Source organism: Heteronotia binoei, chromosome 4 (genome assembly GCF_032191835.1).
Source record: "Heteronotia binoei isolate CCM8104 ecotype False Entrance Well chromosome 4, APGP_CSIRO_Hbin_v1, whole genome shotgun sequence".
NCBI classification, from domain to species: Eukaryota; Metazoa; Chordata; class Lepidosauria; order Squamata; family Gekkonidae; genus Heteronotia; species Heteronotia binoei.
The window spans coordinates 129618622-129643560 of record NC_083226.1 but is presented as its reverse complement, the minus strand read 5'-3'; positions in this window follow the sequence as shown (position 1 = coordinate 129643560).

The following is a 24939-nucleotide window of genomic DNA, read 5'->3' as shown; positions in this document are numbered from 1 at the left end:
GTACTTTGTGTTACATTTTATGACATGCATGGCCTGGCCCAACAAAATGACATTTATGTCAGATCTGGTCTTTGTAACAAATGAGTTCAACATCTCTGATACAGACTATCACAAAATCCTTTATAACTATATACAACCATGGAATCTGAAGAAAGAGCAGCTCCAAAAACTTTCTTATAGAAAGGGCACCTGAAGATCTCCAGACTCAAGGAATTGCTGAATATGGGAAAGAGCATGAGAAAGCCCAAGAGTCAAGCAAACTAGGCACATAGCTTAACAGGGAAAAACATACCTACATTGAGAAACTGATATCAGAGGATACAGGTCTATGTCTTTTGTGCTACTAGAGACGTTGTGAGAAAATGCCTTTTTGTCTGTTTGGAACCAAGATAGCGTATTAAACTAAATTAGGTTATTATCTCTTGTTTTTACCACTGAACAAGAGAAACAAATAAAAGGCAGAGGATTGAATGGGTTAATCAAGCAGCTAGAGTACCTGGTTTGAAGATCCTTTGGAGCCATTCTAAAGTTTTGAGCCTCTGTGGAGGTCTCTGAAAAAGTAGCTATGGGTATATATACCTTACAGGCTTTAAATAATTGACAGTAATTTAGCTTTAAATTAGAATGGGCAGGAGGATATATATTGCAAACCAAAACTGTTAAGTCCACTTCAACTGTATTTGCATGTAGCCATGCATTTTTTTTACCAGATTCAAAACCTTTAATGGCATAAAATAATGAAACAAAAACAACCATGCATGTATTCTTTTCATAGTTTCTTCCTGTTCTTTTCTATAGCTTTGTCTCTCAATGAGCCATTTAATTTGTTTTAATTAAATTTGTGGAGTCTGTGTTTGACCTGCCTATCTGCCAGCAGTATAAGTGGAGCTTTGTCCTCTGCTTATCAAGTGTTAGCCAGAGAATTAAATGGTTCTCTCAAACACTGGATCTATACTTACATCAGAAAGCCCTACCAATGCTAGTGAGATTGATGTAAATAGAAAAGCTGTGCACAGAAAACCAGTAGTGACAATACCATTTGAAGAGAAGATGGACTAACTATTCTAGCTGGACAATATCGCTTTCAGGCTGAGCCATTTGCTTCCTTAATGACTACTCACCCTTTGTGTTGTCTGGAGACATAAAACCAAACCTAAAGGATCCAGAATAAGTCTAATCAGAAGGTATCAGAATGTCCCAAAATATTAGAAATAAACCTTTTTTCAAAACCCCAGTGATTTGGATTCGTTTATGATTTGCAAATTTACAACTGCACACGCCTGTTGATTCATTTGAAGAAAATTATGCCAGGCATTAATTTGTCTAAGAGAATATTATATCTTTTGGTCACTAAAATTTCTAAATTTAAGTGCAGACATTACTGAGATTATTCAAGAAATTTCATACTCAAATATAAATTTTAATTTTTAATAAACAAATTCAGATTAGGAAAATTTGCTTGAGAATTGCTTTTTTCTCAAATTCATTTAAGCCATACTACCTTCAGTCAGTAACTACTGTAGAGAACTGTATGAATAAATGAGGGCAAAGTTGAGCTGGTATGTAATGTGTATGGCTTTCTCAAGAGGAGAAAAAGCTGTCATTAGCTGTCAGTAAGTGATGGATGGTGTTTTTTATTTGGTTGTTTTTTGTTTGAATGATATTACTTGTTCTGAGATAATTAAGATATTCCAAAATTAACTGGTTGCTAAATGAATATAATAAATGGGATTTCCCTAATGCATGAACATTTTTATATGCTAAATGCTATATATCTCCTCCTACCACTTGGGAATAGATTTTAAAGTGTTGAAGGAATTTGAAGACCCTAATCACTGGAGCCAAGGTTATCTCATCTGGTTTAAATGCTATCAAGTTGATCACAATGCATCCTAGTTGCACAAAGGATTATATATGGGGCAGTTTTGGGATGACCTAATATGGAGAACTTGGGAGGATGATTTATCTAAAGCTCTCCCTGCAGAATTCTATTTGGCAGCATATCTGTGGTTGGCACCAACTCCTGCACTGTATCACAGATGCCATTTTTTATAGAACACTCAGTGAACTGGACACCTGTCAAATTATATTGTTCTGGCCTCTCAGCCTCCAAGAAGCACAGGTCCTGTAGGAATAGATGGGAATATTTTAACAGACACCTTTATAATTTTCAAGTGGTTAATGACTTTAGAGAACAAAATGGGGACTCCATTTGTGAATGATGGTGGACATCCAAATCCCATATTCCCCTTCTGCTGCAGTGATTCTTAATTCAGACCTTGCACCTTTCCTTCTGAAACAGATGTCCTTTCATATCAAAGTTCCATTACTGGAAATTAGAACTTTATGAGTAGCTTAATTTTTGGAAGATGTTGCCAAATTGGAGTGGGCTCAGAGGAAAGCAGTGAAGATGATAATGCACTGGCAGGGTAACCTTGAAAAGATTAAAGGATATAAGGAATGCAGGGATATCTGGGAATGAAAGTATGGCTTTATCAATGGTGGAAATAAGTGGGTGCAGTCAAACTTGGAATGGTGGCCTAAGATTTAGAGGTGGTATGGGGATGCTTTCATAATTTACATGGTCACAGAGACAGAAACTATAGCTTTGCTCCTGTAGCAGCAATGAAGATGTAGTGTGGGGTTGCTAGTGTCTTTTCCAGCATTTGGACATCACAGCTGATGCTATAACTTAATTCTATTGATGGATGGATGGATGGATGGATGGGTGCCTGGTATGGGTTGCTGGTGAACTTTAGGGTGGACATGCATATCATTTCTGATGAATAGCTTTAACTGAATATCCTGTATGGAGATTATAATTATGCTGTGTTATCCCAAACAATGTGCCTGTGAACCAGAGGCATGGCATCAGTGAGGCTATAGAAAATATTTAGCTAAATTTCTGCAGTGCTGCCAACTCACACATATACACATTTGCATTTAAAGGATAGGTGGACTTGACTCAGATTTTTTCAGTGTCTGGGATTGGCAACTGTTGTGCTTTGAAGATATCTACAACTCTTGAAAATGCAGTATCCGTCTCAGAGCCAATTTCTCATAATCACAGCAATTGGTTTAGATCTGTGATGGTATGAGCAGCATAGAAATAGGGGCTCCTGGTGTAAACAAGATCAGCCAGGTAAACAATAAGTGTGTATGGAGGAAAAAGAAGTAAAGAAGAATTCAGCTTCTATCCCCAGCAGTGATAATAATAACTTATGGCAGGTGAAGTAAATTGAACATATACAGGAAGAAATGTTCCACCATTTCAGCATTCTTGAAAAGCACTAGGTTGAGGACAGATTTATAGTTCTAAACATGTGGTGAACATATTGAGCAGAAAACCAATACAATAACAGCTTGGATGCAGAAGTCCTTTCTTATTTCCAAGAAAGTTGATTTCCAGGGATGTAGAACTGGTTTGAAGCAGTAGCTGTGTAGATTGCAGGAGGAACAAGAATATGGCAAAATCACCTTTTCAGGTTCTACCATCAACAAAGCTGTGCTGATGGAAGAGGAAGGAGGATTTCACTCCTTTTTTTTCCTATTGGGATACTTTCCCTATCACAAGTCACCAGTAAATTTGACAAGAAGAGGAGGAGGAGATTGAATTTATATCCCACCCTTCACTACCCAAGATAGTCTCAGAGTAGCTTCCAATCTCCTTCCCTTCCCCTCAACAGGCACCATGTAAGGTAGGTGGGACTGAGAGAGCTATCCAAGAACTGCTGTTCAGCAGAACGGCTTTGAGAGTTATGACTGACTCAAGGTCACACCAGCAGTTGCATCTGGAGAAGTAGAGACATGTATCTTCATGGAAGGCCATGAAGAGAGAGAGTGAGAGGACAAAGCAAGTAAGTGAAGGGGGTCAGAGGGCAGCTCCCAGGTTAAGACAAAGAGAGGCATCCCATTCAAGGAGATAACATGTATACACACTTAGGGTTATGTAGTGCCCCCCTCTGTCCAGGCATCCTGAATCACTCACTCCAACACTGCCTCTTGACTCTGTATGTTGTCGAAGTTAACATGTTCAGGTTCTCCTGACAAGTCCACCTTGTTAGGTGATATAGCCTCACACAGTGCACAATACTCCAGAAGCCCAGACCAAATCAAGGACAAAGAGCCTGGAGTGTAAAATCTGCAGGTTCATGGAAATAGAACTCAACAGCACAACTTCTTTCTGCATATGAAAGCCAGTTGTCCAAAGTGGAAGACATGCCATGAGATAGTGGACAAGAGAGAGGACTAGCCCCATCTAGCAGATCCATAGAAATCTGCTGAGTCCCAAGGAATCTCCTCATCCTGACGACAAATCATACATCCCTGCCGAGGAGACAATGCTATTGCCCATAATCCACACTGATTCTTAGTTGCTGGCAGTCTCAGTTTAAAGTGCACAGTATCCTTTAAGTACCACTTCACCTTTTTAACTACAGTCCAATCCTTTGTGATGGGTGGTGGGTTAAAATACTTACAGCTGTTGCAATGTCAGGTCTTGTCATCACTAAGTATAGAAACTTACCTATGGCAGCTCTGTAGTTTTTGTCTAGCAGTGGTTCATCTTTGTAGAAGCCTGATTCCATTGGTGTGGGCACTGGATTACCATCCAGGCTTAGGCTTTTCAATAGCTCCATCATCTTCTGGGTTTTTTTGGGGGTTTTTACTGAGAAGATAACTTCTGTCTGGTTCTCATTCAATCTGAATTACCAAGTAAAAGTTAGCTCTGCCTGAGAACATAAGATAAGCCATGTTGGATCAGGCCCATCCAGTCCAACACAGTGGCCAAAAAATCCAGGTACCCTCAGGAGGTCCATCAGTGGGGCCAGGACACTAGAAGCCCCTCTCAAGCGCCAAGAATACAGAGCATCAGTGTTTGACTTCTGCTTCTTTGTTTAGTTGAGATATAATCTCAGCATTTTGATTTTCGTAGCAAATAATCAGACCATAGGTCAGAACAAATGTTCATCTTCCATCACAGTGTCTGTCATAAAGGCCCTTTCTGCATACACAGCTTACTTCTGGTTTTCACTGAAGTCAAGTTGGTTGGGGTTTATGTCAAATGCTGTGCCTGAATTCTGCATCTTTTTCTCTTTCTCCAATTTCTATTGAGAATTGTGGTGTATGTATTCTACATAGCAATGAGAAAACCCAGGTAATGTTGTGAGGTTGGTTTCTCCTGATTGATTAATTTTTCACTGGGTGTGTCTTTTGAAATAGGAGATTCTTCCAGGTGAATTTACTGTGGGATTGCTATTAGTGTCCTCCTCTCCTCTTTATCAGTAATCAAGGAGTTTAACCCTAATCTATGATGGCTGGAGAAAAAAATAATAATTGGCAGATGATTCATGAGAAGGGAGGTGGAGATGCCAATGTTTTGCAGTCTGAGTTACCCCATTGTTATTTAGAAAGGAAATAACAAAAGGGGAAGACAAGATGTTGAGATGGACCAGACTTTTTAAAAAACAGGCTGCTGCTGCCCCAAAGTAGGTTCCACAGCATTATCCTCATGTTTGAAATGTTTGTGGTCAGAGTCAATTAAAAAGGAAATCTTTCCCCCCAAAATACAAAATTGCCCCCAAAGGGAATCAAACTAAAAACCTTGCAGTAAATAGCACTGAGCTAACTGGCCATTCCTACAAACAAGTCAGGCAAAGGCAATTACTTTTTTAATCTCCTATTTCAAAAGACATGCCTAGTTCAAAACTGACCAATAAGGAGAAACCAAATAGCCTGCCAGGGGAGGGGGGAGGAAAAGTCTGAGGAAATGTATCTGCTTTTAAAGGCTTAAAACTGAACTAAAAGGAGAGAGGGAAATAGCCCTCTGAAAAACAACTCTGGGAAATGTCGGACAAACAGTGATGTGACCACATAATACTTGAAGAAAGATGTGAAAGGAAAAAATCAATTTCTACTGGAAAGTGATGTGAGTGTGGGAGTGTATCTGGAAACATATTTTTGAAGTGATAGAAATGGAGGGCAAGATGAGCAGTAAAAAGAAATGCAGAAAGGGCCAATGGCAGTGGTCAGCTTTTGCAGCTTGTTTAAGGCCATAGAGACCCTTTTAAAGTTTACAGACTAGACATTTATTCTTTTCATCTGTAAACCCACATGGCTGTTTCATGTATAATTCTCCCTTTATTTCTTTATGTAAAAAGGCAGAATGTCTAAGCATTCTGTTTGCATGTTTCTGGAAGCTGTGATGCTTAGGAGCATCCTAATTTTAGAATAATTTACAACTGGTGCACAAGTTTGGTCGTAATCTGATCCATAAATCTGAGAGAATCCCTTTGCCACTAGTCTGACTTTTTATCTCTCAACATCACCTTTTGTATCCTGCCTAGCCTTAAAGACCCATTTAAACTCAATGGCATTCTTACCCTTAGATAGTTTTGTGAGAGCCCACGTATTGTTATGCAGTGCATCCATTTCTTCTTGTGCTGTTTTCTTCCTGTTGCTTGCTTCTAGTTTTGTAATTCAGCCCATAATGTTGCTTCATGTGGTAGTGACATGTAGGTTAATTTCTCAGCTGCAATTCTCGTTTGCTTGTAAATTTCCTTCCTGGATGTCGAAACCAAACCAGTTAAAACCCTGCAGTTAAATCAACTGCATCCTGACTCATCCTTCTAGTAATTACTGTGTAAGCACTATCTATTGTTACCTGGAGATTCATTCAGGTGACCAGAGTTAGCTCTGCTGATTGGCTTGAGGTGAGCACCCAATAAGGTACCCAGAAAAGACTCATCACTGCCCACCATCAAGCCAGCCCCTTTTCTGGAGGACCGCATCCCCTCCAAAGATTATAAACATAACAGCAAGCTTCACTTCCTTGTTCAGTCTGAGCACATGTAATCAAATTGCCCCCCCCATTACTCTAAGTAAGGGGGCCCCTCAGACATGGCACATGGTAGTGTATTTCTCCAACTTTAAATTGTAACTGGATCTAAGCACATCTGGACCAGGTAGTATCACCTTGTCTATGTTTTACCCTTGTGTTACCCCTATCAATTTAATCTCTATTTTTCTTAGGAACTGTGTGATTGTTGTATGAATTATACCTTGTTTGAATGTGTGATTGTATTCTTGTTTTCATATATATATTCTCTAAGCAAACATTTTTAATCTAAAATATATTTAGTCTGGAGTCTCATTCATGAAAACTGCATGAAACCCCCGTAAATAGGTAAAATATCTCTTCTACAATCTGCCAGGATCTCCTGCTAATTCTCCCATCAAAGAGGAGATCCAAAGCAATTTCCCTAACATGTTGCACTCCCCAAGCACCAAGAATACAGAGCATCACTGCCCCAAACAGAGTTCCAACAATATGCTGTGGCTAATAGCCACTGATGGACCTTTGCTTCATATGCTTATCCAGTCCCCTCTTGAAGCTGTCTATGCTAGCAGCCATCACCACCTCCTGTGGAAGTTCATTCCATGTGTTAATCACGCTTTGAGCGAAAAAGTACTTCCTTCTATCAGTTCTAACTAGGGGTGTGCATTCGGTTCGGCCGAACCGACTAAACCAACTAAACCCCCGAATCACCCTTGATTCGGAAGTATATGGAGCCGTATACTGTGAATCCAATTCACAGCTATTATATGAGAGCTGTAGATATTCGGAAGTATACGGAAGTGAAAGGAGCTTCTGCAGCCTCAGGGGAGCTGCTTCCCTCCTTTCCCTCCTTTGGAAGCCTTTTCCCATCTCTCCCATAGCCTCCCTGGGATCAGAGAGGGAGGGAGAGGGGGGAGAAGCCCCAGCAGCCAATCCAAAGCATGCATTTGCAAAATGCATTGGAAATGCATGCTTTTCAGGGCTGTTGTGTAGCTGATGGCTGGGCTAATCCCCCAGCCATCAGCAACATTGTTGTTCTTTTGTTTACTTGGGTATCCAAGTAAACACTGTTCTCTGGCCAATCACAGAGCAGTGGTATTTTTTGAAACAGCTCTGTGTAGGGCCAGAGAACCTTTTTAAGGAGTCTGCCTGGCTAGACTCCATTCCATTGCTGCTGTGTTGGTGTGAGAGTGAGATTGTGCTGTGCTGGCCCTTGGCCTCAGCTGCTGCTGATTTCTCTCAGCCTTGCCTGACCTGCCTGGAGTAGAGAAGATGTTTAAGGTAAGACAATTTTGGGGTTCTTGTTTTTATTTTAGTTAGTAAAAGGACTTTTTAAAACTCAGAGTCCTTTTACTTTTCCAGATTTGGGTGGGTGAGTACTGGGTAGTTTATTTGGGGTTAGGGGGTTCTGCTGGGGGTGGGGGCCTGGGGTGGGGGGTTGCCAATTTGCCCATATCTTACTTTAGAGAGAGGACTTTTAAAAGTGCAGTGTTCTTTTACTTTTCCTGATTTGGGTGGCTTGGATTTCTTGGGGTTAGGGTGAAGGTTTCTTTGGGGGGAGCAGTTGGTAAAGTTCCTGTATTGTTAAAAGTCAAGTTTTTTACTGTTTTAAAAGGATTCTGTGTTTGATTTGTTGCTGCTGTGTTGTGCTGCTGTTGTTCCTTTTCTCTTCTGGTTCTTGGGGGTGGGGCTGTTTGGCCTAATTTTCATTGTTAAAAAGGTTACTTTTTTAACAGTTGAGTTTGTTGGCCTTTTCTCAGTGATCTGTTTGGATCTATTATCTGTTGGTAAAGTTCCTGTATTGTTAAAAGTCAACTTTTTTTACTGTTTTAAAAGGATTCTGTGTTTGATTTGTTGCTGCTGTGTTGTGCTGCTGTTGTTCCTTTTCTCTTCTGGTTCTTGGGGGTGGGGCTGTTTGGCCTAATTTTCATTGTTAAAAAGGTTACTTTTTTAACAGTTTAGGGCTTTATCTTTTTTCAAAATTCAACTAGGCCAGATAGGGATGATTTTAGGTTTCTCATAAAAGGCAGCATGACTACTAGGCCACATCAGGCTACCTTTTAAAGAGACTAGGGTTGCAGTGCATCTTGCTTTCAGCCACTGAAAGCCAGTGCATCCTTAGATTTCCGTAGGGTAAACCACAGCTTCTTTAAGGTTATAGGGACACCTGATTTCTAGTTTGCAAGGAAATCCGGTTTGTCCCAGGATCTAGTTAGGAGAAGTTTAACTAGAAGGATATAACAAGAATTGTCTTCATCTCAAGGTAGCCTTTTAAAAACTGTAGCCAAGTAGAGGCAGGATCACCTAGTCTCCTAAACTTTACAAGATCATTACTACCCCAACCCAAAGAAGGACAGATGAGGGACCAAAAAAGCAAACAAACAAGTTTTGGTGGGAGGGTTTTTAAAAAGAAGTCAGGGCACCTATTACTTCAGAGTACAATGCAGTGAGTTAGATTTGTGAAAAACCCCACTCAGTTCAGGTTGTGTGAGAATGGCCAAGGGTGACATGAGTGGCAGGCAGCAGAAGAGGGGCCCTGGGGGAAAGGCCAAGGAGAAGACTAGAGGGGTGGAGGGGAGGGGGAGGACCCAGGTTTTCCCCCCACCTGTGTGTAGGGCCACTCCACAGCCGCCTTTGAGCACAGTGTGATGAAGAAGGCCCACCTTGGGCCCTTCATTGAGGCTGCTGCTGGAGCACTCCCAGCAGAGGTGCCATTAGGTGCTGGCACTGAGCAGGGGTCTGCTGCTCGGGCAGTCTCTCCTCCAGCTGATGTCGCTCAGCCTCAGCAGCTGGGGGAGGGGCAGCAAGAGCAGCCCTCCTTGGAGATGAGCTTTGGGGACAGTTTTCTGTCCAAAATGATCACCTCAAGGAGGGTGCAGAGTGTCGTGCAGGAGCTGGAGGAGAAGCTGGTTGAGGAGGACCAGCCCCCTTCTTCGGTTCCTTTGGGCACCAGCAGTCCTTCAGGGGATGGCCAGGAGGGGAGGCTGCATGGGGTGGAGGGGGAAGAGATGGAGAAACACGAGGTGTCTCCATCTCTGCCCACTTCCCCCCGGCGGCCAGCCCCTCCTGCCACCCCGAGACACAATGTGTCTGCCCCGAGCACCTCACAGGAGGTGGCTGCAGACACCCAAACTGCCAGTCAGCTTGGGCATCCGTACACCTCTGAAGTCTGGAAGCATTTCCGACTTATGAAGGATCCATGCTATGCGCAGTGCCAGCTGTGCAGAGCCCAGATAGCCAAGGGCGGGACCCTGCCCACCTGGCTCCAGGGGGGGATGCGGAACCACCTGCGGAAGCACCACCCAGAAGTGCTTCTTAAGGTGGAGAAGCAGGCTGGCGCTGGGGTGCCCAAGCGGCCAACACCACCCAACCAGGAGGTCCGTCCCATCGCGACTACCTCCAGAGCACTCCAGGAGAGTTCTGTGGCAGTGCAGGGATGCCAGCCATCTCTGCCTGAGATATTTGGTGGGGGTGGCACCTGTGTGCCAAGAGGGGGAATCAGGTACAGCAGGAGGGTGATCGCCTGGAACCTTGCCAGGTCGGTCGCCCATGGGCTTCCATTTTCAGCGGTTGAGAATCCTGGGGTGCTAGGGATGCTCGAGTACCTGGCGCCCTGGTACAAAGTTCCTGCTAGAACCACCATTAGCAGGACCATTGTGCCAGCTGTTTTCAGGCCGACCAGATCTATGGTGAAGGCGCATTTGTCCCGTGCTGCCGGGGGGACTGTTCATTTCACCTCAGTTATCTGGAGCTCCCAACATGCATTCGAGGGGTTTCTCTCCCTGACTACGCATTGGTGGCAGCCCAGTGAGCTGCAGGGTGGGGGTGGCAGTAGCGGCAGGCAGGGTCAGGGCCGCAGGTCAGGTATTGCTGGACCTTGCTGCACACCTAAGCAGTCGACGTACCGCACACGGCGGACACTCTCAGAGCCATCTTCTCACGGCAGTTAGAGGGCTGGGTAGGCAGTGGGGATGTCGCCACGGGCGTCGTGGTGACTCATGGTGGCTCCAACATCAAGGCAGCTGTCCAGAGTCAGGGCCTACAATGTCTTCCTTGCGTGGCCCACCTTCTCCACCTCATGGTTAAGGACACATTGGGCCAGATGAAAAGCCAGGATTGTCTGTATCTAGCCACGACCCATTAGTACCGACTTCTATTCCAGAAGTGTCAGCACATCACGGATCACTTCTTACGCAGCAATACGGACTTGTATCTGCTGCGTGAGAAACAAACACTGACAGGCATGCCAGGGCGCCGCCTGATTGGTGACGTCAGCACACGCTGGAATTCTACCTGTGCCATGCTGGAGTGCATGGTGGAGCAGAGAGCAGCCCTGGATGCCTTTCTCTCTGAGATGAGGGTCTTTTGGGATGAGAACCGTCTCACCCAAGACAGCACCCACAGGCAAAGCCAGGATAACCCAGTTTTTTTTTTTCAAGGGCAGGAGGAAGAAAGAGTGAGGTGCCAGTGATGATGACAGGCAGCCAGCAGCCATACTAATGCTGAGGATACCAAGAGGATTGGGTAGTCATTTCTCAGACTGTGGAGGTTCTTGGGCCCTCCAAGACCCACACAGAAATGCTCTCGTCTGACACGGCGAGCATCGCACTGGTTGTCCCCATGGTCCACATGACCCGTGAGGACCTGGCCTCATTTCTAGTGCCAGCTCAAGGCCATGCAGACGTTCTTCCAGTGGTGCGCGCCCTGGTTGTTAGGCTGCAGGAAGGGCTTGAGGCCTGCTTTCAGACTTTCACCCAGGATAAGGTTTACATGATGGTGACCATGTTAGACCCACGCCTTAAGGGCACGATCACCAAGTGGGCCAACGAGCTCGATCACTGGCGAGACAAGCTCTCCCAGAAGGTCGAGCGCTGCAGAGTCAGGGAGGGCCCAGTGCCGGTAACTGAGGAGGAGGGGGGTGGAAGCAGCTCATCTGCCACTTCCATTGCTGTTCATCCCTAACCTCCCTGGCTAGGCAGTGTTTCCCACCAGACACACCAAGAAGAGTGCTGAGATGAAACTCATCAGGTGGCTCGTTGGCCCCTCTGGGAGCGGTAGGCCCCTGAGAGCAGACGGGTGCTGCTATGGTGAGGGACTATCTTTCGGAGCTCAACAAGTCACAGGAAACATCTCCTTTGGACTACTGGGTCACGAAGGAGGCGGTCTGGCCGGCCCTCTCCTCCGTGGCCAAGGCATTCCTCTCATGCCCACCAACGAGCGTGCAGAGTGAGCGTCTTTTCGCATATGGGCGACATTGTCTGCCCACATCGCAATCGCCTGCAACCCTGGTCAGTTGAGCAGTTGGTCTTCCTGAAGGTCAAGTTGCCTCTGTTCAGCTCCCCGAACATAGACTTTGAGAGTGAATGAAGAGAGCACTTACTTGTGCCTGCATCCTCTCTTGGCCTGCACTTGGAAGGTGGTTGTAAAACGATCTCCCACTAAACATAGACTAGAGTCCAAAGTCAGCCCAAAAACTCACTCACAAATTGATTGGCAGTGCACCCCCTCCCACCCCTCATCCATCCCCAAACCAAAAGTGAATGCTGGTTTAAAATCTGCTAAGCAATCCAAATTTCCCCAGTCCCCATCCACACATGCCTAATAATACTGAAAGGCCATTGCAACCCCCAATTGTAACCGACAGCGCCCACAGGCAAAGCCAGGATAACCCAGTTTTTTTTTCAGGGGCAGGAGGAAGAAAGAGGGAGGTGCCAGTGATGATGACAGGTAGCCAGCAGCCATACCAATACTGAGGTCCCTCTAATAGGACAGTGGTAACTGGTGTGTTGCTGCTGAGCTGAGAGAGAAGGAATGGTTCCCTTCCTCTCACACAATCTGAGGCCCTCCCAGTGATCTTCCTCATTTGGGTTGCAACTTCTGGCTCACCTCCTCATGGTGCATCCTGGGTAACGCAAAAGAGCCTGGACCAGCCAACCATCCATCACTCAAGGTAAGTCTAAATGCTTCTTGCTTTGTATCAGATACAGAATGATGTGGAGTTAGTTGGTCCATCGCTTCTCTTGTTTGAGAGTTGTGTTGTTTGGTGCAGGGCTGGAGAGCTGGCATCTGTAGATTGTGTGTTCTGTGGCAGGGAAGCTGGCGCCTGGGTGAAAGACCCAGAACCAGCATGCTTGTTGTGCTTAGCCACTCTCCCCGTGTTGTTTGGGGCAGGGATGGAGAGCTGGCATCTGGGTTTGCTGCAGCCAGGTCTGCAGAGCAGACCATGAGCAGATTGTGTTTTGCATGGCAGTGACGTTGACAACTGGGTTTATATTGGTTCCAAGCCAGCAGAGTTCATAGATTAGATAGAGGGATGTAGTGCATTTGGGGCCTATAGAGATTCTCTGGTGTGAAGTTAGGTTTGGCTTTGGGTGCCCGAGGAACTGGACCCCCTGGTCCAATTTTTTTTTGGCCTTGTGGGTTTTGTGTAGGATACTGCCCTGAAGCTGCACAGCAGTTTGGGGGGCTTTCCTCAAAACCCCCTGCTCCCCAGAGCCACTTTTCCCACGACAATTACAGTGGGGGAAGTGGCTCTAATTGGTTTTTTCTCACCACTGGGAACAGGGTTCCTTTTGGGGTGCCTACAGATGGGTGCAGTCTTTTTGGGCCAGGGCGGTTGCATGGGGGGGGAGTCCCCTAAAGCTGCCCTGCAGTTTTGGGGCCATTCCCTCAAACCCCCCTCGGGCCACAGCCACTTTCCCCACAGCAATTATAGTGGAGGAAGTGGCTAATTGGGCTTTCCCCAGCATTAGTGGCAATGGGCCTTTTGGGGAAACCAAAGACAAGGTTTAATTCAGAATCTTTTTTTTTTTTGCACATCCCTAGTTCTAACTTGACTGCTCAGCAATTTAATTGAATGTCCACAAGTTCTTGTATTATGAGAACGGGAGAAAAGTACTTCTTTCTCAACCTTCTCATCCCATGCATGATCTTGTAAACCTCTATCATGTCACCTCTAAATCGACGTTTCTCCAAGCTAAAGAGCACCAAGTGTTTTAACCTTTCTTCATAGGGAAAGTGTTCCGACCATTTAATCATTCTAGTTGCCCCTTTCTGCACTTTTTCCACTGCAATAATATCCTTTTTGAGGTGCAGTGACCAGAATTATACACAGTATTCCAAATGAGGCCACACCAAGTCCTTTTGCAAGTCCTTGAATCATCAGAGTATTCTGGCTTGTAGAAAATAGAATCTGTTCTACTCAGTTCACCTCTGATTGAGTGGGCAGCACTTTTGGATGGAAACCTTGCCCAGAAGGGTAGGACCTGGAAGGCAGGAAATGAAAGGCTCAGCCAGAGAGGGAGGGTTGTTTTCTGTGGAGAGGCTGCAGTCTTGAGAGTTCCCATTGGAAAGTCTGGGCTGGAGGAAGGCTGCAGTCATGTGAGCTTCATCATCTAAAGAGTGGTGAGTCAGTTGGAATCAGGAGGAAGGGAATAATTAATTCTGTCAGGACTTTTATTTTCTTTGTACCACCTTTACTGTTTCCTCATTCACTGTTGCACTAAATAATTAAAACCCATTTGTTTGTTCTTGAGCATTGTTATGGACAGCAAGCAGAGGCATGCTTAAAGGCAGTGCTGCTTGAAGAAAGTGAGTTAGCTGACCTGATTGACAGCTCATGGAACACACTCTGATTGGGGAATTGCAGCTAACTGTTGAGAAGAGGGGAACAGTTAGGCAGTTCGAGAGTGGATGGAGTGGTAACTTGTGGGACTCTCTAGAGTGATAAGAGTCTAAAAAGTGGAGTCTGTTTCAAAGGCAGTGTGGTGTGGTTTTGGAAAAGGGATTGGCTCTGGAGGAGACTGGTCATGTAGTATAAATAGTCTCTGTGTGGGAAACAAAGAAACACAACGAATTAGTTTTCCAGTTTTAAGCTTAATATACAGTGTGAAAAGAGTGTCCATCTGGAAGATTTGGCAAATGGTTTAAAGCAGCATTTGCAGATGACACTAAATTGTTCAGGGTGGTGAGAACCAGAGAGGATTGTGAGGAACTCCAAAGGGATCTGTTGAGGCTGGGTGAGTGGGCGTCAACGTGGCAGATGCGGTTCAATGTGGCCAAGTGCAAAGTAATGCACATTGGGGCCAAGAATCCCAGCTACAAATACAAGTTGATGGGGTGTGAACTGGCAGAGACTGACCAAGAGAGAGATCTTGGGGTCGTGGTAGATAACTCACTGAAAATGTCAAGACAGTGTGCGTTTGCAATAAAAAAGGCCAACGCCATGCTGGGAATTATTAGGAAGGGAATTGAAAACAAATCAGCCAGTATCATAATGCCCCTGTATAAATCGATGGTGCAGTCTCGTTTGGAGTACTGTGTGCAGTTCTGGTCGCCGCACCTCAAAAAGGATATTATAGCATTGGAGAAAGTCCAGAAAAGGGCAACTAGAATGATTAAAGGGCTGGAACACTTTCCCTATGAAGAAAGGTTGAAACGCTTGGGAATCTTTAGCTTGGAGAAACGTCGACTGTGGGGTGACATGATAGAGGTTTACAAGATAATCCATAAGATGGAGAAAGTAGAGAAAGAAGTACTTTTCTCCCTTTCTCACAATACAAGAACTCGTGGGCATTCAATGAATTTGCTGAGCAGACAGGTTAAAATGGATAAAAGGAAGTACTTCTTCACCCAAAGGGCGATTAACATGTGGAATTCACTGCCACAGGAGGTGGTGGTGGCCACAAACATAGCCACCTTCAAGAGGGGTTTAGATAAAAATATGGAGCAGAGGTCCATCAGTGGCTATTAGCCACAGTGTGTGTGTGTGTGTGTGTATATATATATAATTTTTTTTGGCCACTGTGTGACACAGAGTGTTGGACTGGATGGGCCATTGGCCTGATCTAACATGGTTTCTCTCATGTTTTTATGTTCTTCTCCCACTAACCAACATGACTGTAACTCTATGAAGGTTCTGTGACCGTGAGAATCAACTTTCCTGAGCTCAGCACTGCTATGGGGAAAGGGGAAAATGGGGAAGATTCGATATTCTTGCATTAAAAGATCATTGGATCTTACTCATTATCTATTTATTAATTAAATATTTTCTTTCTTTCCTCTACTGCATATGAAGCCTACTGGGTGACTTTGGGCCAGTCATATTTCTCTTAGAACTCTCTCAGCCTCACTTACCTCACAAGGTTCCTGCTGTGGGAGGAGAAAAGGAAAGGCAATTGTAAACTGCTTTGACACTCCTCAAGGCAGAGAAAGTTATCTAATTAAATAAGGCTTTGGACAAATTTCAGATATTATTCTGTTGCCATACTTACTGAAACTACCCTTTGTGTCCTTGGAGTTGCTGCCACTTGTGTCTGTCTCGTGTTGGTTCAGTAAGTGTGAAAGACAAGGCCATATGGAAGAGCCCCATCCTCCCAATTCTAGCATGATTCCCCTTGAGATAAGAGGAACTGCCCAGTTCTTCCCATGATTCTTCAGCAGCACACGACAGGCACAAGGAAATTGTCAAGGAAGGGTCTTAGTAAAAGCTCACTTAAAATTGATCTGTAATCTATCAGTTCCCAGTTCATTTTATTATTTTGGTATCTCATTCTGATATACCTGGTATATCCTTTCTATGGCTGAGATGACACACACTAAATAATGCACTTTCGATCCACTTTCAATGCACTTTCCAACGGGATTTTACAAATTCACACAGTAAAATCCCGTTGGAAAGTGCACTGAAAGTGGATTGAAAGTGGTTCATTTAATGTGTGTGATCATGGCCTATGTAAATAGCCTTCTGAGAATAAACAGAAAAACATACCAAGAAAACATACCAAGAAAATATACATACCGGGAGTGGGGAGGGAAACCAGCCTATATCGTTAGCTCACTAGGCTTAGTCAAACTAATAGTGGGAGGGCTTCTAGTGTCCTGGCCCCACTGGTGGACCTCCCGATAGCTCCTGGTTTTTTGGCCACTGTGTGACAGAGATCCAACATGGCTTCTCTTATGTTCTTATACCATTTATTATATACCAGTGCTGGTGAACTTAGAAGGCTTTCTAACAGAACTGAAATTATAGTTTCTAAATCTATTGCTCTTAAAGTCAATAGTATAATTCTAACAGTACTTGATAAATGCCTTTTCTTCAGAAATTAATATCTTCAGCTTTCATAATTATATTGGCTGAGTTTAACTGACTTCCTTCTAATTTACTTCCATCATTGTAAGAATGACAAATCTGCAAATATTCTTCATACTGCCAAACTTGCACATATATTTATATTAAAAGTATAAATCACAGCTGTCTGATGCAATACATCTGTATATGAAGAAAAAATAATGCTGGATATTAAGGCTAGGTATCAGCATATTAGTTAAGATTTAATATAACTTAGTACATGGATGACAGGGTGTATATTACCAATGGGGGATGGGGAAGGGAACCTGACTGGCTGCTGGAAAAAAATTTCAAGAGAAGATTTGAGAGTGGAGCCAGCTACTGTTAATTTCTTCTTGTGATGGGCTCTGAGGTGGCCACAAGCAATAAAGTTGGACCTCCAGAGCCACACAGCTGATGTTAAGTCCACAGAGAAGTTCTGTGCCCAAAGAACCTCAGACACATCCTGCCTAGTGTTTCACAGAAATAGTGTTCAGCAGGTAACTGGTCAGATTTGGTCAATATACTTCTTAGTTTGGAAAGAACCTCATCTGCTATACTCCATTCAACAAAATCATTGACCAATTCATCATTTAGCACTTGCCCCCCTTCTGTGTGGGACTCCTTGTGGCAGCTCTTTTTTCCAGATTCTGTACTGGGATCTCTGAAGCTGGGCTGTGTGTTTCCTGTTTGCTCCCTGGCCTGTTCAAACTTGAGAGCCAAGAACATGACTGGGACAAAGGCTAATGCAGAATTGGTCATTCTCTTTAAGCTGCTTGTGGTTTTATAGACAGGGCTTTTTTGTAGCATTTTTTGTAGCAAAGGAACTCCTTTGCATATTAGGCCACACACCCCTGATGTAGCCAATCCTCCTAGAGCTTACAGTACTAAGAGCCCTGTAAGCTCTTGGAGGATTGGCTACATAAGGGCTGTGTGACCTAATATGCAAAGGAGTTCCTGCTACACAAAAGCCCTGTTTGTAGGTTATTTCATTGCATGCTTAATAACTGGATATCATATGGCCATGCAGGAAATATACTGAAAGAATGACATTTCTGTTAATTATTATTCTATCTTTTGTAACTGAAGCCTCAAATTGTTCTGTCCTGGTTTGGTTTCTATTTTGCATGCCATATTGGAAAGGAAGGAAAGGTCCCCTGTGCAAGCACCAGTAGTTTCCGACTATTACACTAGTATTAATTACTAATTTTATATAAATGGTAAATTGTTCCCATATCACCACTTCTTTTCCCTGTGGAAAAAATATTCCATAACTAGGAATAAGCCTGTTGTGAAGAAAAATACGACGGGCTCTAGAAAGAGGCTCTGGGTGAGTGCCCCCCCTTGCCATCTTCCCACCCACCAATTGAAGGCATTCATTCTTCCCATCTCAAGGGGTATTGATCTCTGCCATTTGGAGAACAGTTGTAATTCTGAATGATCTCTAGCTGCCACCTGGAGATAGGCAACAGTGATCCCCCAGGGGAAAATGGCATTGTACCTGTCTGAGATCCCACCCTTCCTCAAACCCCACCCTCTCCAGGTCCCAACCCTTACATCTCCAGGAATTTCCTAACTGGGAGTTGGAAACCTTCCCTTTATCTGCTCCTCTGACTTCAGGTTTCTATCACCTTCCCCCTCCTGGCGGCTTCTATATAGGCAAAGGACAGGTTTTCTTCACAGTGGGGTAGGGGACCAAGGCAGCTTACATCATTCTCCTCTCCCCGCTTTGATCTGCAGAACAACCCTGTGAGGTAGATTAGGCCATCAGTGTGTGATTGGTCCAAAATCATCCAGTCAGCATTGGACCTGCTGGGCTTGCAAACCCCCCACTTGGAGTGTGATTCTGTGCTTCACATTAGTCTCGTTATGCTGGCATTGCCAAAATGGCACTGGGTTCTGCTGAGGGGATGTAGTAAAAGGAATGACAGGATTGCTCACTGGAAACAATAGGAGCTGGGAGTGACAACTGACTTGCGTGGGCTCAATTTACATACATCACAGCACAAAATAGTGACAATGAAAATACAAAGCCAACTGCAAATTAATGTCTCTGTGTTCAGACAAACTGGTCTGAGACTGGAATAACAAGTCCCAGATTGGAAAGGTGACCCCAGAAATAGAATAAGTGCTCTGGGACTGGAATGACAGCCCACCCAAGGGGAGCGACAGCCCATTAAAGTAGCAGAAGTGTTCAGGAGTGAAATGATAGCCTCTAGGAGTAGCAGAAGTGCTGGGTTTGCACTGCCAGAGTGGCCCTGGATCTACTGGGCAAATTACACTGGTTCTGCTGGGTTTGCAAAAATGACCCCCTCTAGAAAGAGGCTCTAGGAGAGTACCCCCCCCCCATTGTTGCTGTCTTCCTTTCCACCCACCCAAGTGAAGGCATTCACTTCCTCCCCACCCTTGGTGTCTTCCCACCGCCATCCTAATACCACCCACCCAAACCATTCCTTCCTCTTAACTACCCAGCACCCTTGGCATGCCACTACCACCCCACCCCATGACATTCACTCACCCACACCCTTGCTGTCTCTCCCCCCCCCCCACAACTCTTGGTATTCACTCACCCCCCCACCCTTGCCATCTTCCCACCCACCCAATTGAAGGCATTCACTTCTCCCCACCTTGAGGGGTGCTGATCTCTGCCAACTGGAGAGCAGTTGTAATTCTGAGTGATCTCTAGCCATCACCTGGAGATTGGCAACAGTGATTTCCCAGGGGGAAATGACATTGTACCTGTCTGAAATCCCACCCATTCTCAAACCCCACCCTCTCCAGGACCCACCCCTTAAATATTCAGGAATTTCTTAAGGAGTTGGCAACCTTATCTCCTTCCCTTTATCTGATCCTCTGATTTCAGCTTTCTACTGTCTACCACCTCCCTGCAGGCTCTACATAAGCCATAGGTAGCTTACATCATTCTCCTCTCACAACCCCATGAGGCAGGTTAGGCTGGAAGTCTGTGACTGGTTCAAAATCACCTAGTCAGCTCCCATAGCCAGAACCTGGGTCTGGCAGGCCCCCCTCTGAAGCTCTGACTCCTCTGCCCTCCTCAGACTCCACCACAGAACCTGGAACTGGCAGCCATAGTCAGGACTGGCCCCAGTGAGTTCTGCCTTAGAGGCCTGTAGTGAGACCTTTCAGACCAACAGTCTCTCTCTAACAATGTTGTTGGCCTTAAGTATAGGACTTCTCTTTCTCTCTCTCTCTCTCTCTCTTTCTCTCTGTATTTGGTCTGTTGGCACAGGACACCATTTTTTGTCATTTCCAAAGGAGTTCTCAGTCAATCAAAGGAAGCCTTTCTCTGGCTTGTCTCCTGCCTTCTCCCTCCCTCAGTCATTCTAGGTTAGGGTTTCTTTCTGTGCTCTGTGAATCAGTGTGACAGGCGGCTCAGCCAATGGGAGAGCAGGGAGAGCCAATAACTGCCAGAACTAAAGTTGGTTGCATTTCACTGAGAGAATCAGCTTTGCTGGCTAGCAACAGCCACTTGGGCAGGAGAGAGGAGCAGGCTGAACCACTGGCATGCAAGTACTCTTGATTGATAGTTTTATGGGCCAAAGATTGATGCAGTGCAGTCCCACCCAGCCCCAACCAATGAGGGAACTGGGGTTTCCCAACATGAAACTGGTTTTATGTCTATAGATAATGGAAATTATTTGAAGAAAGAGATGCAGCTCATAATTTTTATCCATGTGCCTAAAACCAAGGTAATGAACACTTCCCCACTCACCTATAGCTAAATAGCAATCTGGATGTTTATTATTGCTATTACTACAATACTGACCAAGTATGCAAAGTTCAGCTTAAGTGCCTATACACAAAAATGTTTTAAATATGGAATACCCATATTGGGATTAACATGGAAAATGAGGTTCAATGTGGGCAAGTACAAGGTAAGGCACATTATAGCCTCTACTATAAATACATGTCAGTGGGGTCCAAACTAATGGAGATCAACCAGGAGAGAGGTCTTGGAGTCATGGTAGATAACTCACTGAAGATATCAACTCAATGTGTGACAGCAATAAAAAAGGCAAATGCTATGTTGGGGATTATTAGGAGGGAAATTGAAAACAAATCAGCCAGTATCATAACGTTGCTGTATAAATTGATGGTGCAGCCTCATTTGGAATACTGCATTCAGTCCTGGTCACCACATCTCAAAAAAAGATATTACAGCATTGAAAAAAGTGCAGAAGTGGGGAAGTGTTGTTTATTTTACTGGTCACACTAATGTTCTTGTGTCAACCCTCGGTTTGCGAGTTGCCCTGCGACTGCCTTTGGCGGGGAGGGCGGGATATAAATGAAATAAAATGATTAAGGGGGTGGAACACTTTCCCTATGAAGAAAGGTTTAAAAAGTTAGGGCTCTTTAGCTTAGAGAAATGTTGTCTAGGGGGGTTACATGATAGAGGTTTACAAAATTATACTTGTGATGGAGAAGGAGGGGGGGAATTACTTTTCTCCCTTTCACACAACACAAGAATTAGTGGGCACTCAATGAAATTAATGAGCAGTAGGTTTAGAATAGATTAAAGGAAGTCCTTCACCCAAAGAGTCAGGGCTTTTTTAGAGCAGGAATGTAGTTCTGACTGGCTTGGTGTCAAGGGGTGTGGCCTAATATGCAAATGAGCCCCTGCTGGGCTTTTTCTACAAAAAAAGCCCTGCAAAGAGTAATTAACACATGGAATTCACTGTTGCAGGAAGTGGTACAAGCATAGGCAGCTTCAAGGAGGGATTGGATAAACACATGGAGTGGAGGTCTTCAGTGGCTGTTAGCCAGATGGTTTAAATAGAACACTCCGTCTGGTGCATTGTCTCTGCATTCTTTGTGATTTGGGGGCCGCAGTGGGAGAGCTTCTGGGCACCTGAGTTTTGACCACTGTGGGTTACAGAGTGTTGAACTGGATGGACCATTGGCCTGATCCAATATGTCTTCTGTTGTGTTCTTATGATCTGTTACTTTTCAGTCTTTCAGTATAAGTCTCATAATTATTTTAGAAAGTGCAAATAAAAGAAAATGCAAAGATTGGCCTTATCTTTTGTCCAGTAAGAGAAGAAAGTTTGAAAGAAATTTCTAAGCAATCTAACTCCCCCCCCCCTCCACCCCAGTTTGGCTGAATCAATATCACGTGTCCAGTTAATTTCAGATCACTGTGTATAAAGTCTTTGGAAAAGTCATGTAAACTCTGACATAAACAGAAGTATTTACACCTCTTCTTAGTCCTCATCTCTGTTTGAATAATGAATCACATGAATAATGTGCATTCAAGTAGTGAGGTTTTATGGTTCAGTTTTTAGCTTGTGAGAGTGTGATCCTTTCCCTATTTAAATCTGTATGTTTATTCACAATGACTTCGCCATTGGCAGGAAATTCATGTGGAAAATACTGTGCTAAAAACATTACAGCTTGTTTGGAGCAAGCCATGGTTCTATGGAGGAAGCTTTACTTTTGCTCATGATTTCCTTACAATTAATTTATATAGTCCATTTTATTTCCAGGGTATAAAACAGTCATCTGATTGCTTATGTATTCAGAGCAGTTATTTGTAATTTAAAATACAGAACCTAATATTGCCATTTCCTTCGCTTTGGGAGCCTTTGCTCTCGCACTTAGTCATTTATCACTTGCTTTTAAGTTGCTTCAGGCACACTGAAAGAAACAAGGTTTTATTTTTCATTTATGTTTTCTTAATGCATGTTGATAGAATGGAAAAAATGTTAGCTACAAATACCTCTAAAATACATAAGCAAAAATTTGACAGTTGCTGCTAGGTAGGAAAAAGAATATGTGAAAACTTAAAAATTATCTGTTCTTTTGCAAAACAACACCAGTAACTGAACCCCACTAGAACTGATGATCATAGGGGAAAAATAACACAGCAGTTTGATATAGCTCATTATTTACAATGGGTCAGATCCAGAGGTAATAGCTGCTAGTGGATGGGCTTCCCACCAGTGGAACAGGACTTTCTCTCTTTCCCTGTTTATTGCAGCCCAAAATGCTCCACAAAATACTACTCCATTGGAATAAGGGCCCCTAAGGGACAGATTGAGTTGAAGAGCTGAAGACAGCTTTATTTTAGGACCTCATTTGACTAGTTTAGTTTTTATTTATTGGCAGTCCTGAGATTTTAAATTGTGGTTTTTATGTGCTTTTTATAATTGTCATTTTATTTACATGGCAAGTCACCTTGACTTTTGCAAGGTAGAAAGGAAGCTAATAAATGTTTTAAACAACAACAATAATAATTGCAGATTTACAACAATGCCCCCCTGCGCCATTAGCAGAAATCTGCCACTGGATCCAAACCACTATCTATAAACCTTTAAGTTTTGCATGCATACTAATTTATAATTTTTGTTTCTACTGCTTTCCCATTCTACCTAACCCTATTCTAATTCTGATGGTACTTCTCTTTGGTCTGCATTTCCAGACTTCCAGTGCACATTGGATTTTCCACACAGGAATTTCTCCTTGTGTGGCACAAAGCATACACCTGCTTTATTTGGGAGCTTCCAAATGATACCATGTTCTTTCCATGCATGGCTTATCGGGCTCCTGGGGTTTTTCCTTTTAAGCCAGAGCAAAGAAGACTAAAGGGGAAACAGTACACTGGTTGCAGGCAAGATCCCAGGGAGGGGTTTTACAGAGCTTAATACTGCTTTCTAATTTGGGACACAAAGTGTGTGTAGTTCTTCAATGAGACTTTAAAAAAAAAAATCAGAAAAGGTGTGGTGAGGGATGGTGGTAACAGTATGCTAGGGCATGTGAATTTCCTGCATACCTCAGTCCTGCTTGCTGCTGCTTTTACTGTAGGGGCATATTTCCCTGCCCATTTGTGAAAGCAGCCATTGTTGCCAAGATGCCACTTTTTGTTTATTTTTCTCTTGTTCTTGGTACCGTAAAATAGTAATCCCAGGAAGAAGCTTCACCTCAGCCAATGCCTAGCTGTCAGGTTGTTACTCAAGGACTCCCAGTTATATATCCAAGAATCCTTGACAGACAACCAGATACTAGGCTTTGGCAGAGGTAAAGCTCCATGTGGCTCTAGCCACAAGCAGAACTTGACACATTAGTGTGTTCCAGGGTAAGTTTCACTGCTTAAATGGACTTTTGCAGTGATGTAATTTAGGTTATTTGAAATGACTACCAATGCCCTACTTTACTGATCAAACCAAGGGGGAACAGGTCTTTAATTGGGAACCATGAGTAGATCTCCTGGCTTCTATGAGCACCTTTTTGTTTGTATCTGCCAGGGATGTCAAACATGCAGCCTGAAGACCTAGGGCTGCCAAACTCCCACTGGTGGTTAGAGATCCCCCAGTTTGGGGGCCCCAACCTGCCAGCATGGAGCAGGCCACCGTGGGATCCCTACCCCCAAAGAGCTCTGTCATCATGTGACGTGTCCGACACACAGGTTGGTTTGATCACACAGGGCACATTGACTGGGGACACTCTAGTATTTGGGGTAAACTCTATATTACCATAGAGCTTTTAACCCAAATCCTAAAGTGTCCCTGGTGCAATGTGCCCTGCGCAATGATGTCACTTCTGGGTGATGTCATTGCAGCACATGTGCAAGAAGTGCACACAAATGAAGTCCCCTGCTGCAGCCAAAGTTGGACTTGGCAACCCTATGTGGGCCATATCTGTCCCCCACAGGGCTTGTATGCAGTCTGCAAGCAACTCACTGTCATCTGCTTCATTCTCTGCTTCCCTTGCTTTCTTCTGCATCACAGCTTGCTTTCCAGCCTCTCTCAATCGCACAGCAGAGTTACTGAGCCAAGCCTCGTTGCCTACCATTGAGTGAGGCTCCTCCCCCTCCTTGTCCTCTGTGGAGGAAAGGAATGAGCAAGAGCTTACTTTGCTCATTTCTGTCAATCACAAGGAAGAGAGACAAAGAAAGCACCTTTAAGACCAACAAAGGTATGAGCTTTTTCTCTTGAGAGGAAGAGCAAGAAAGAGTGCATTTTGTTAGGCTGTTATGCCA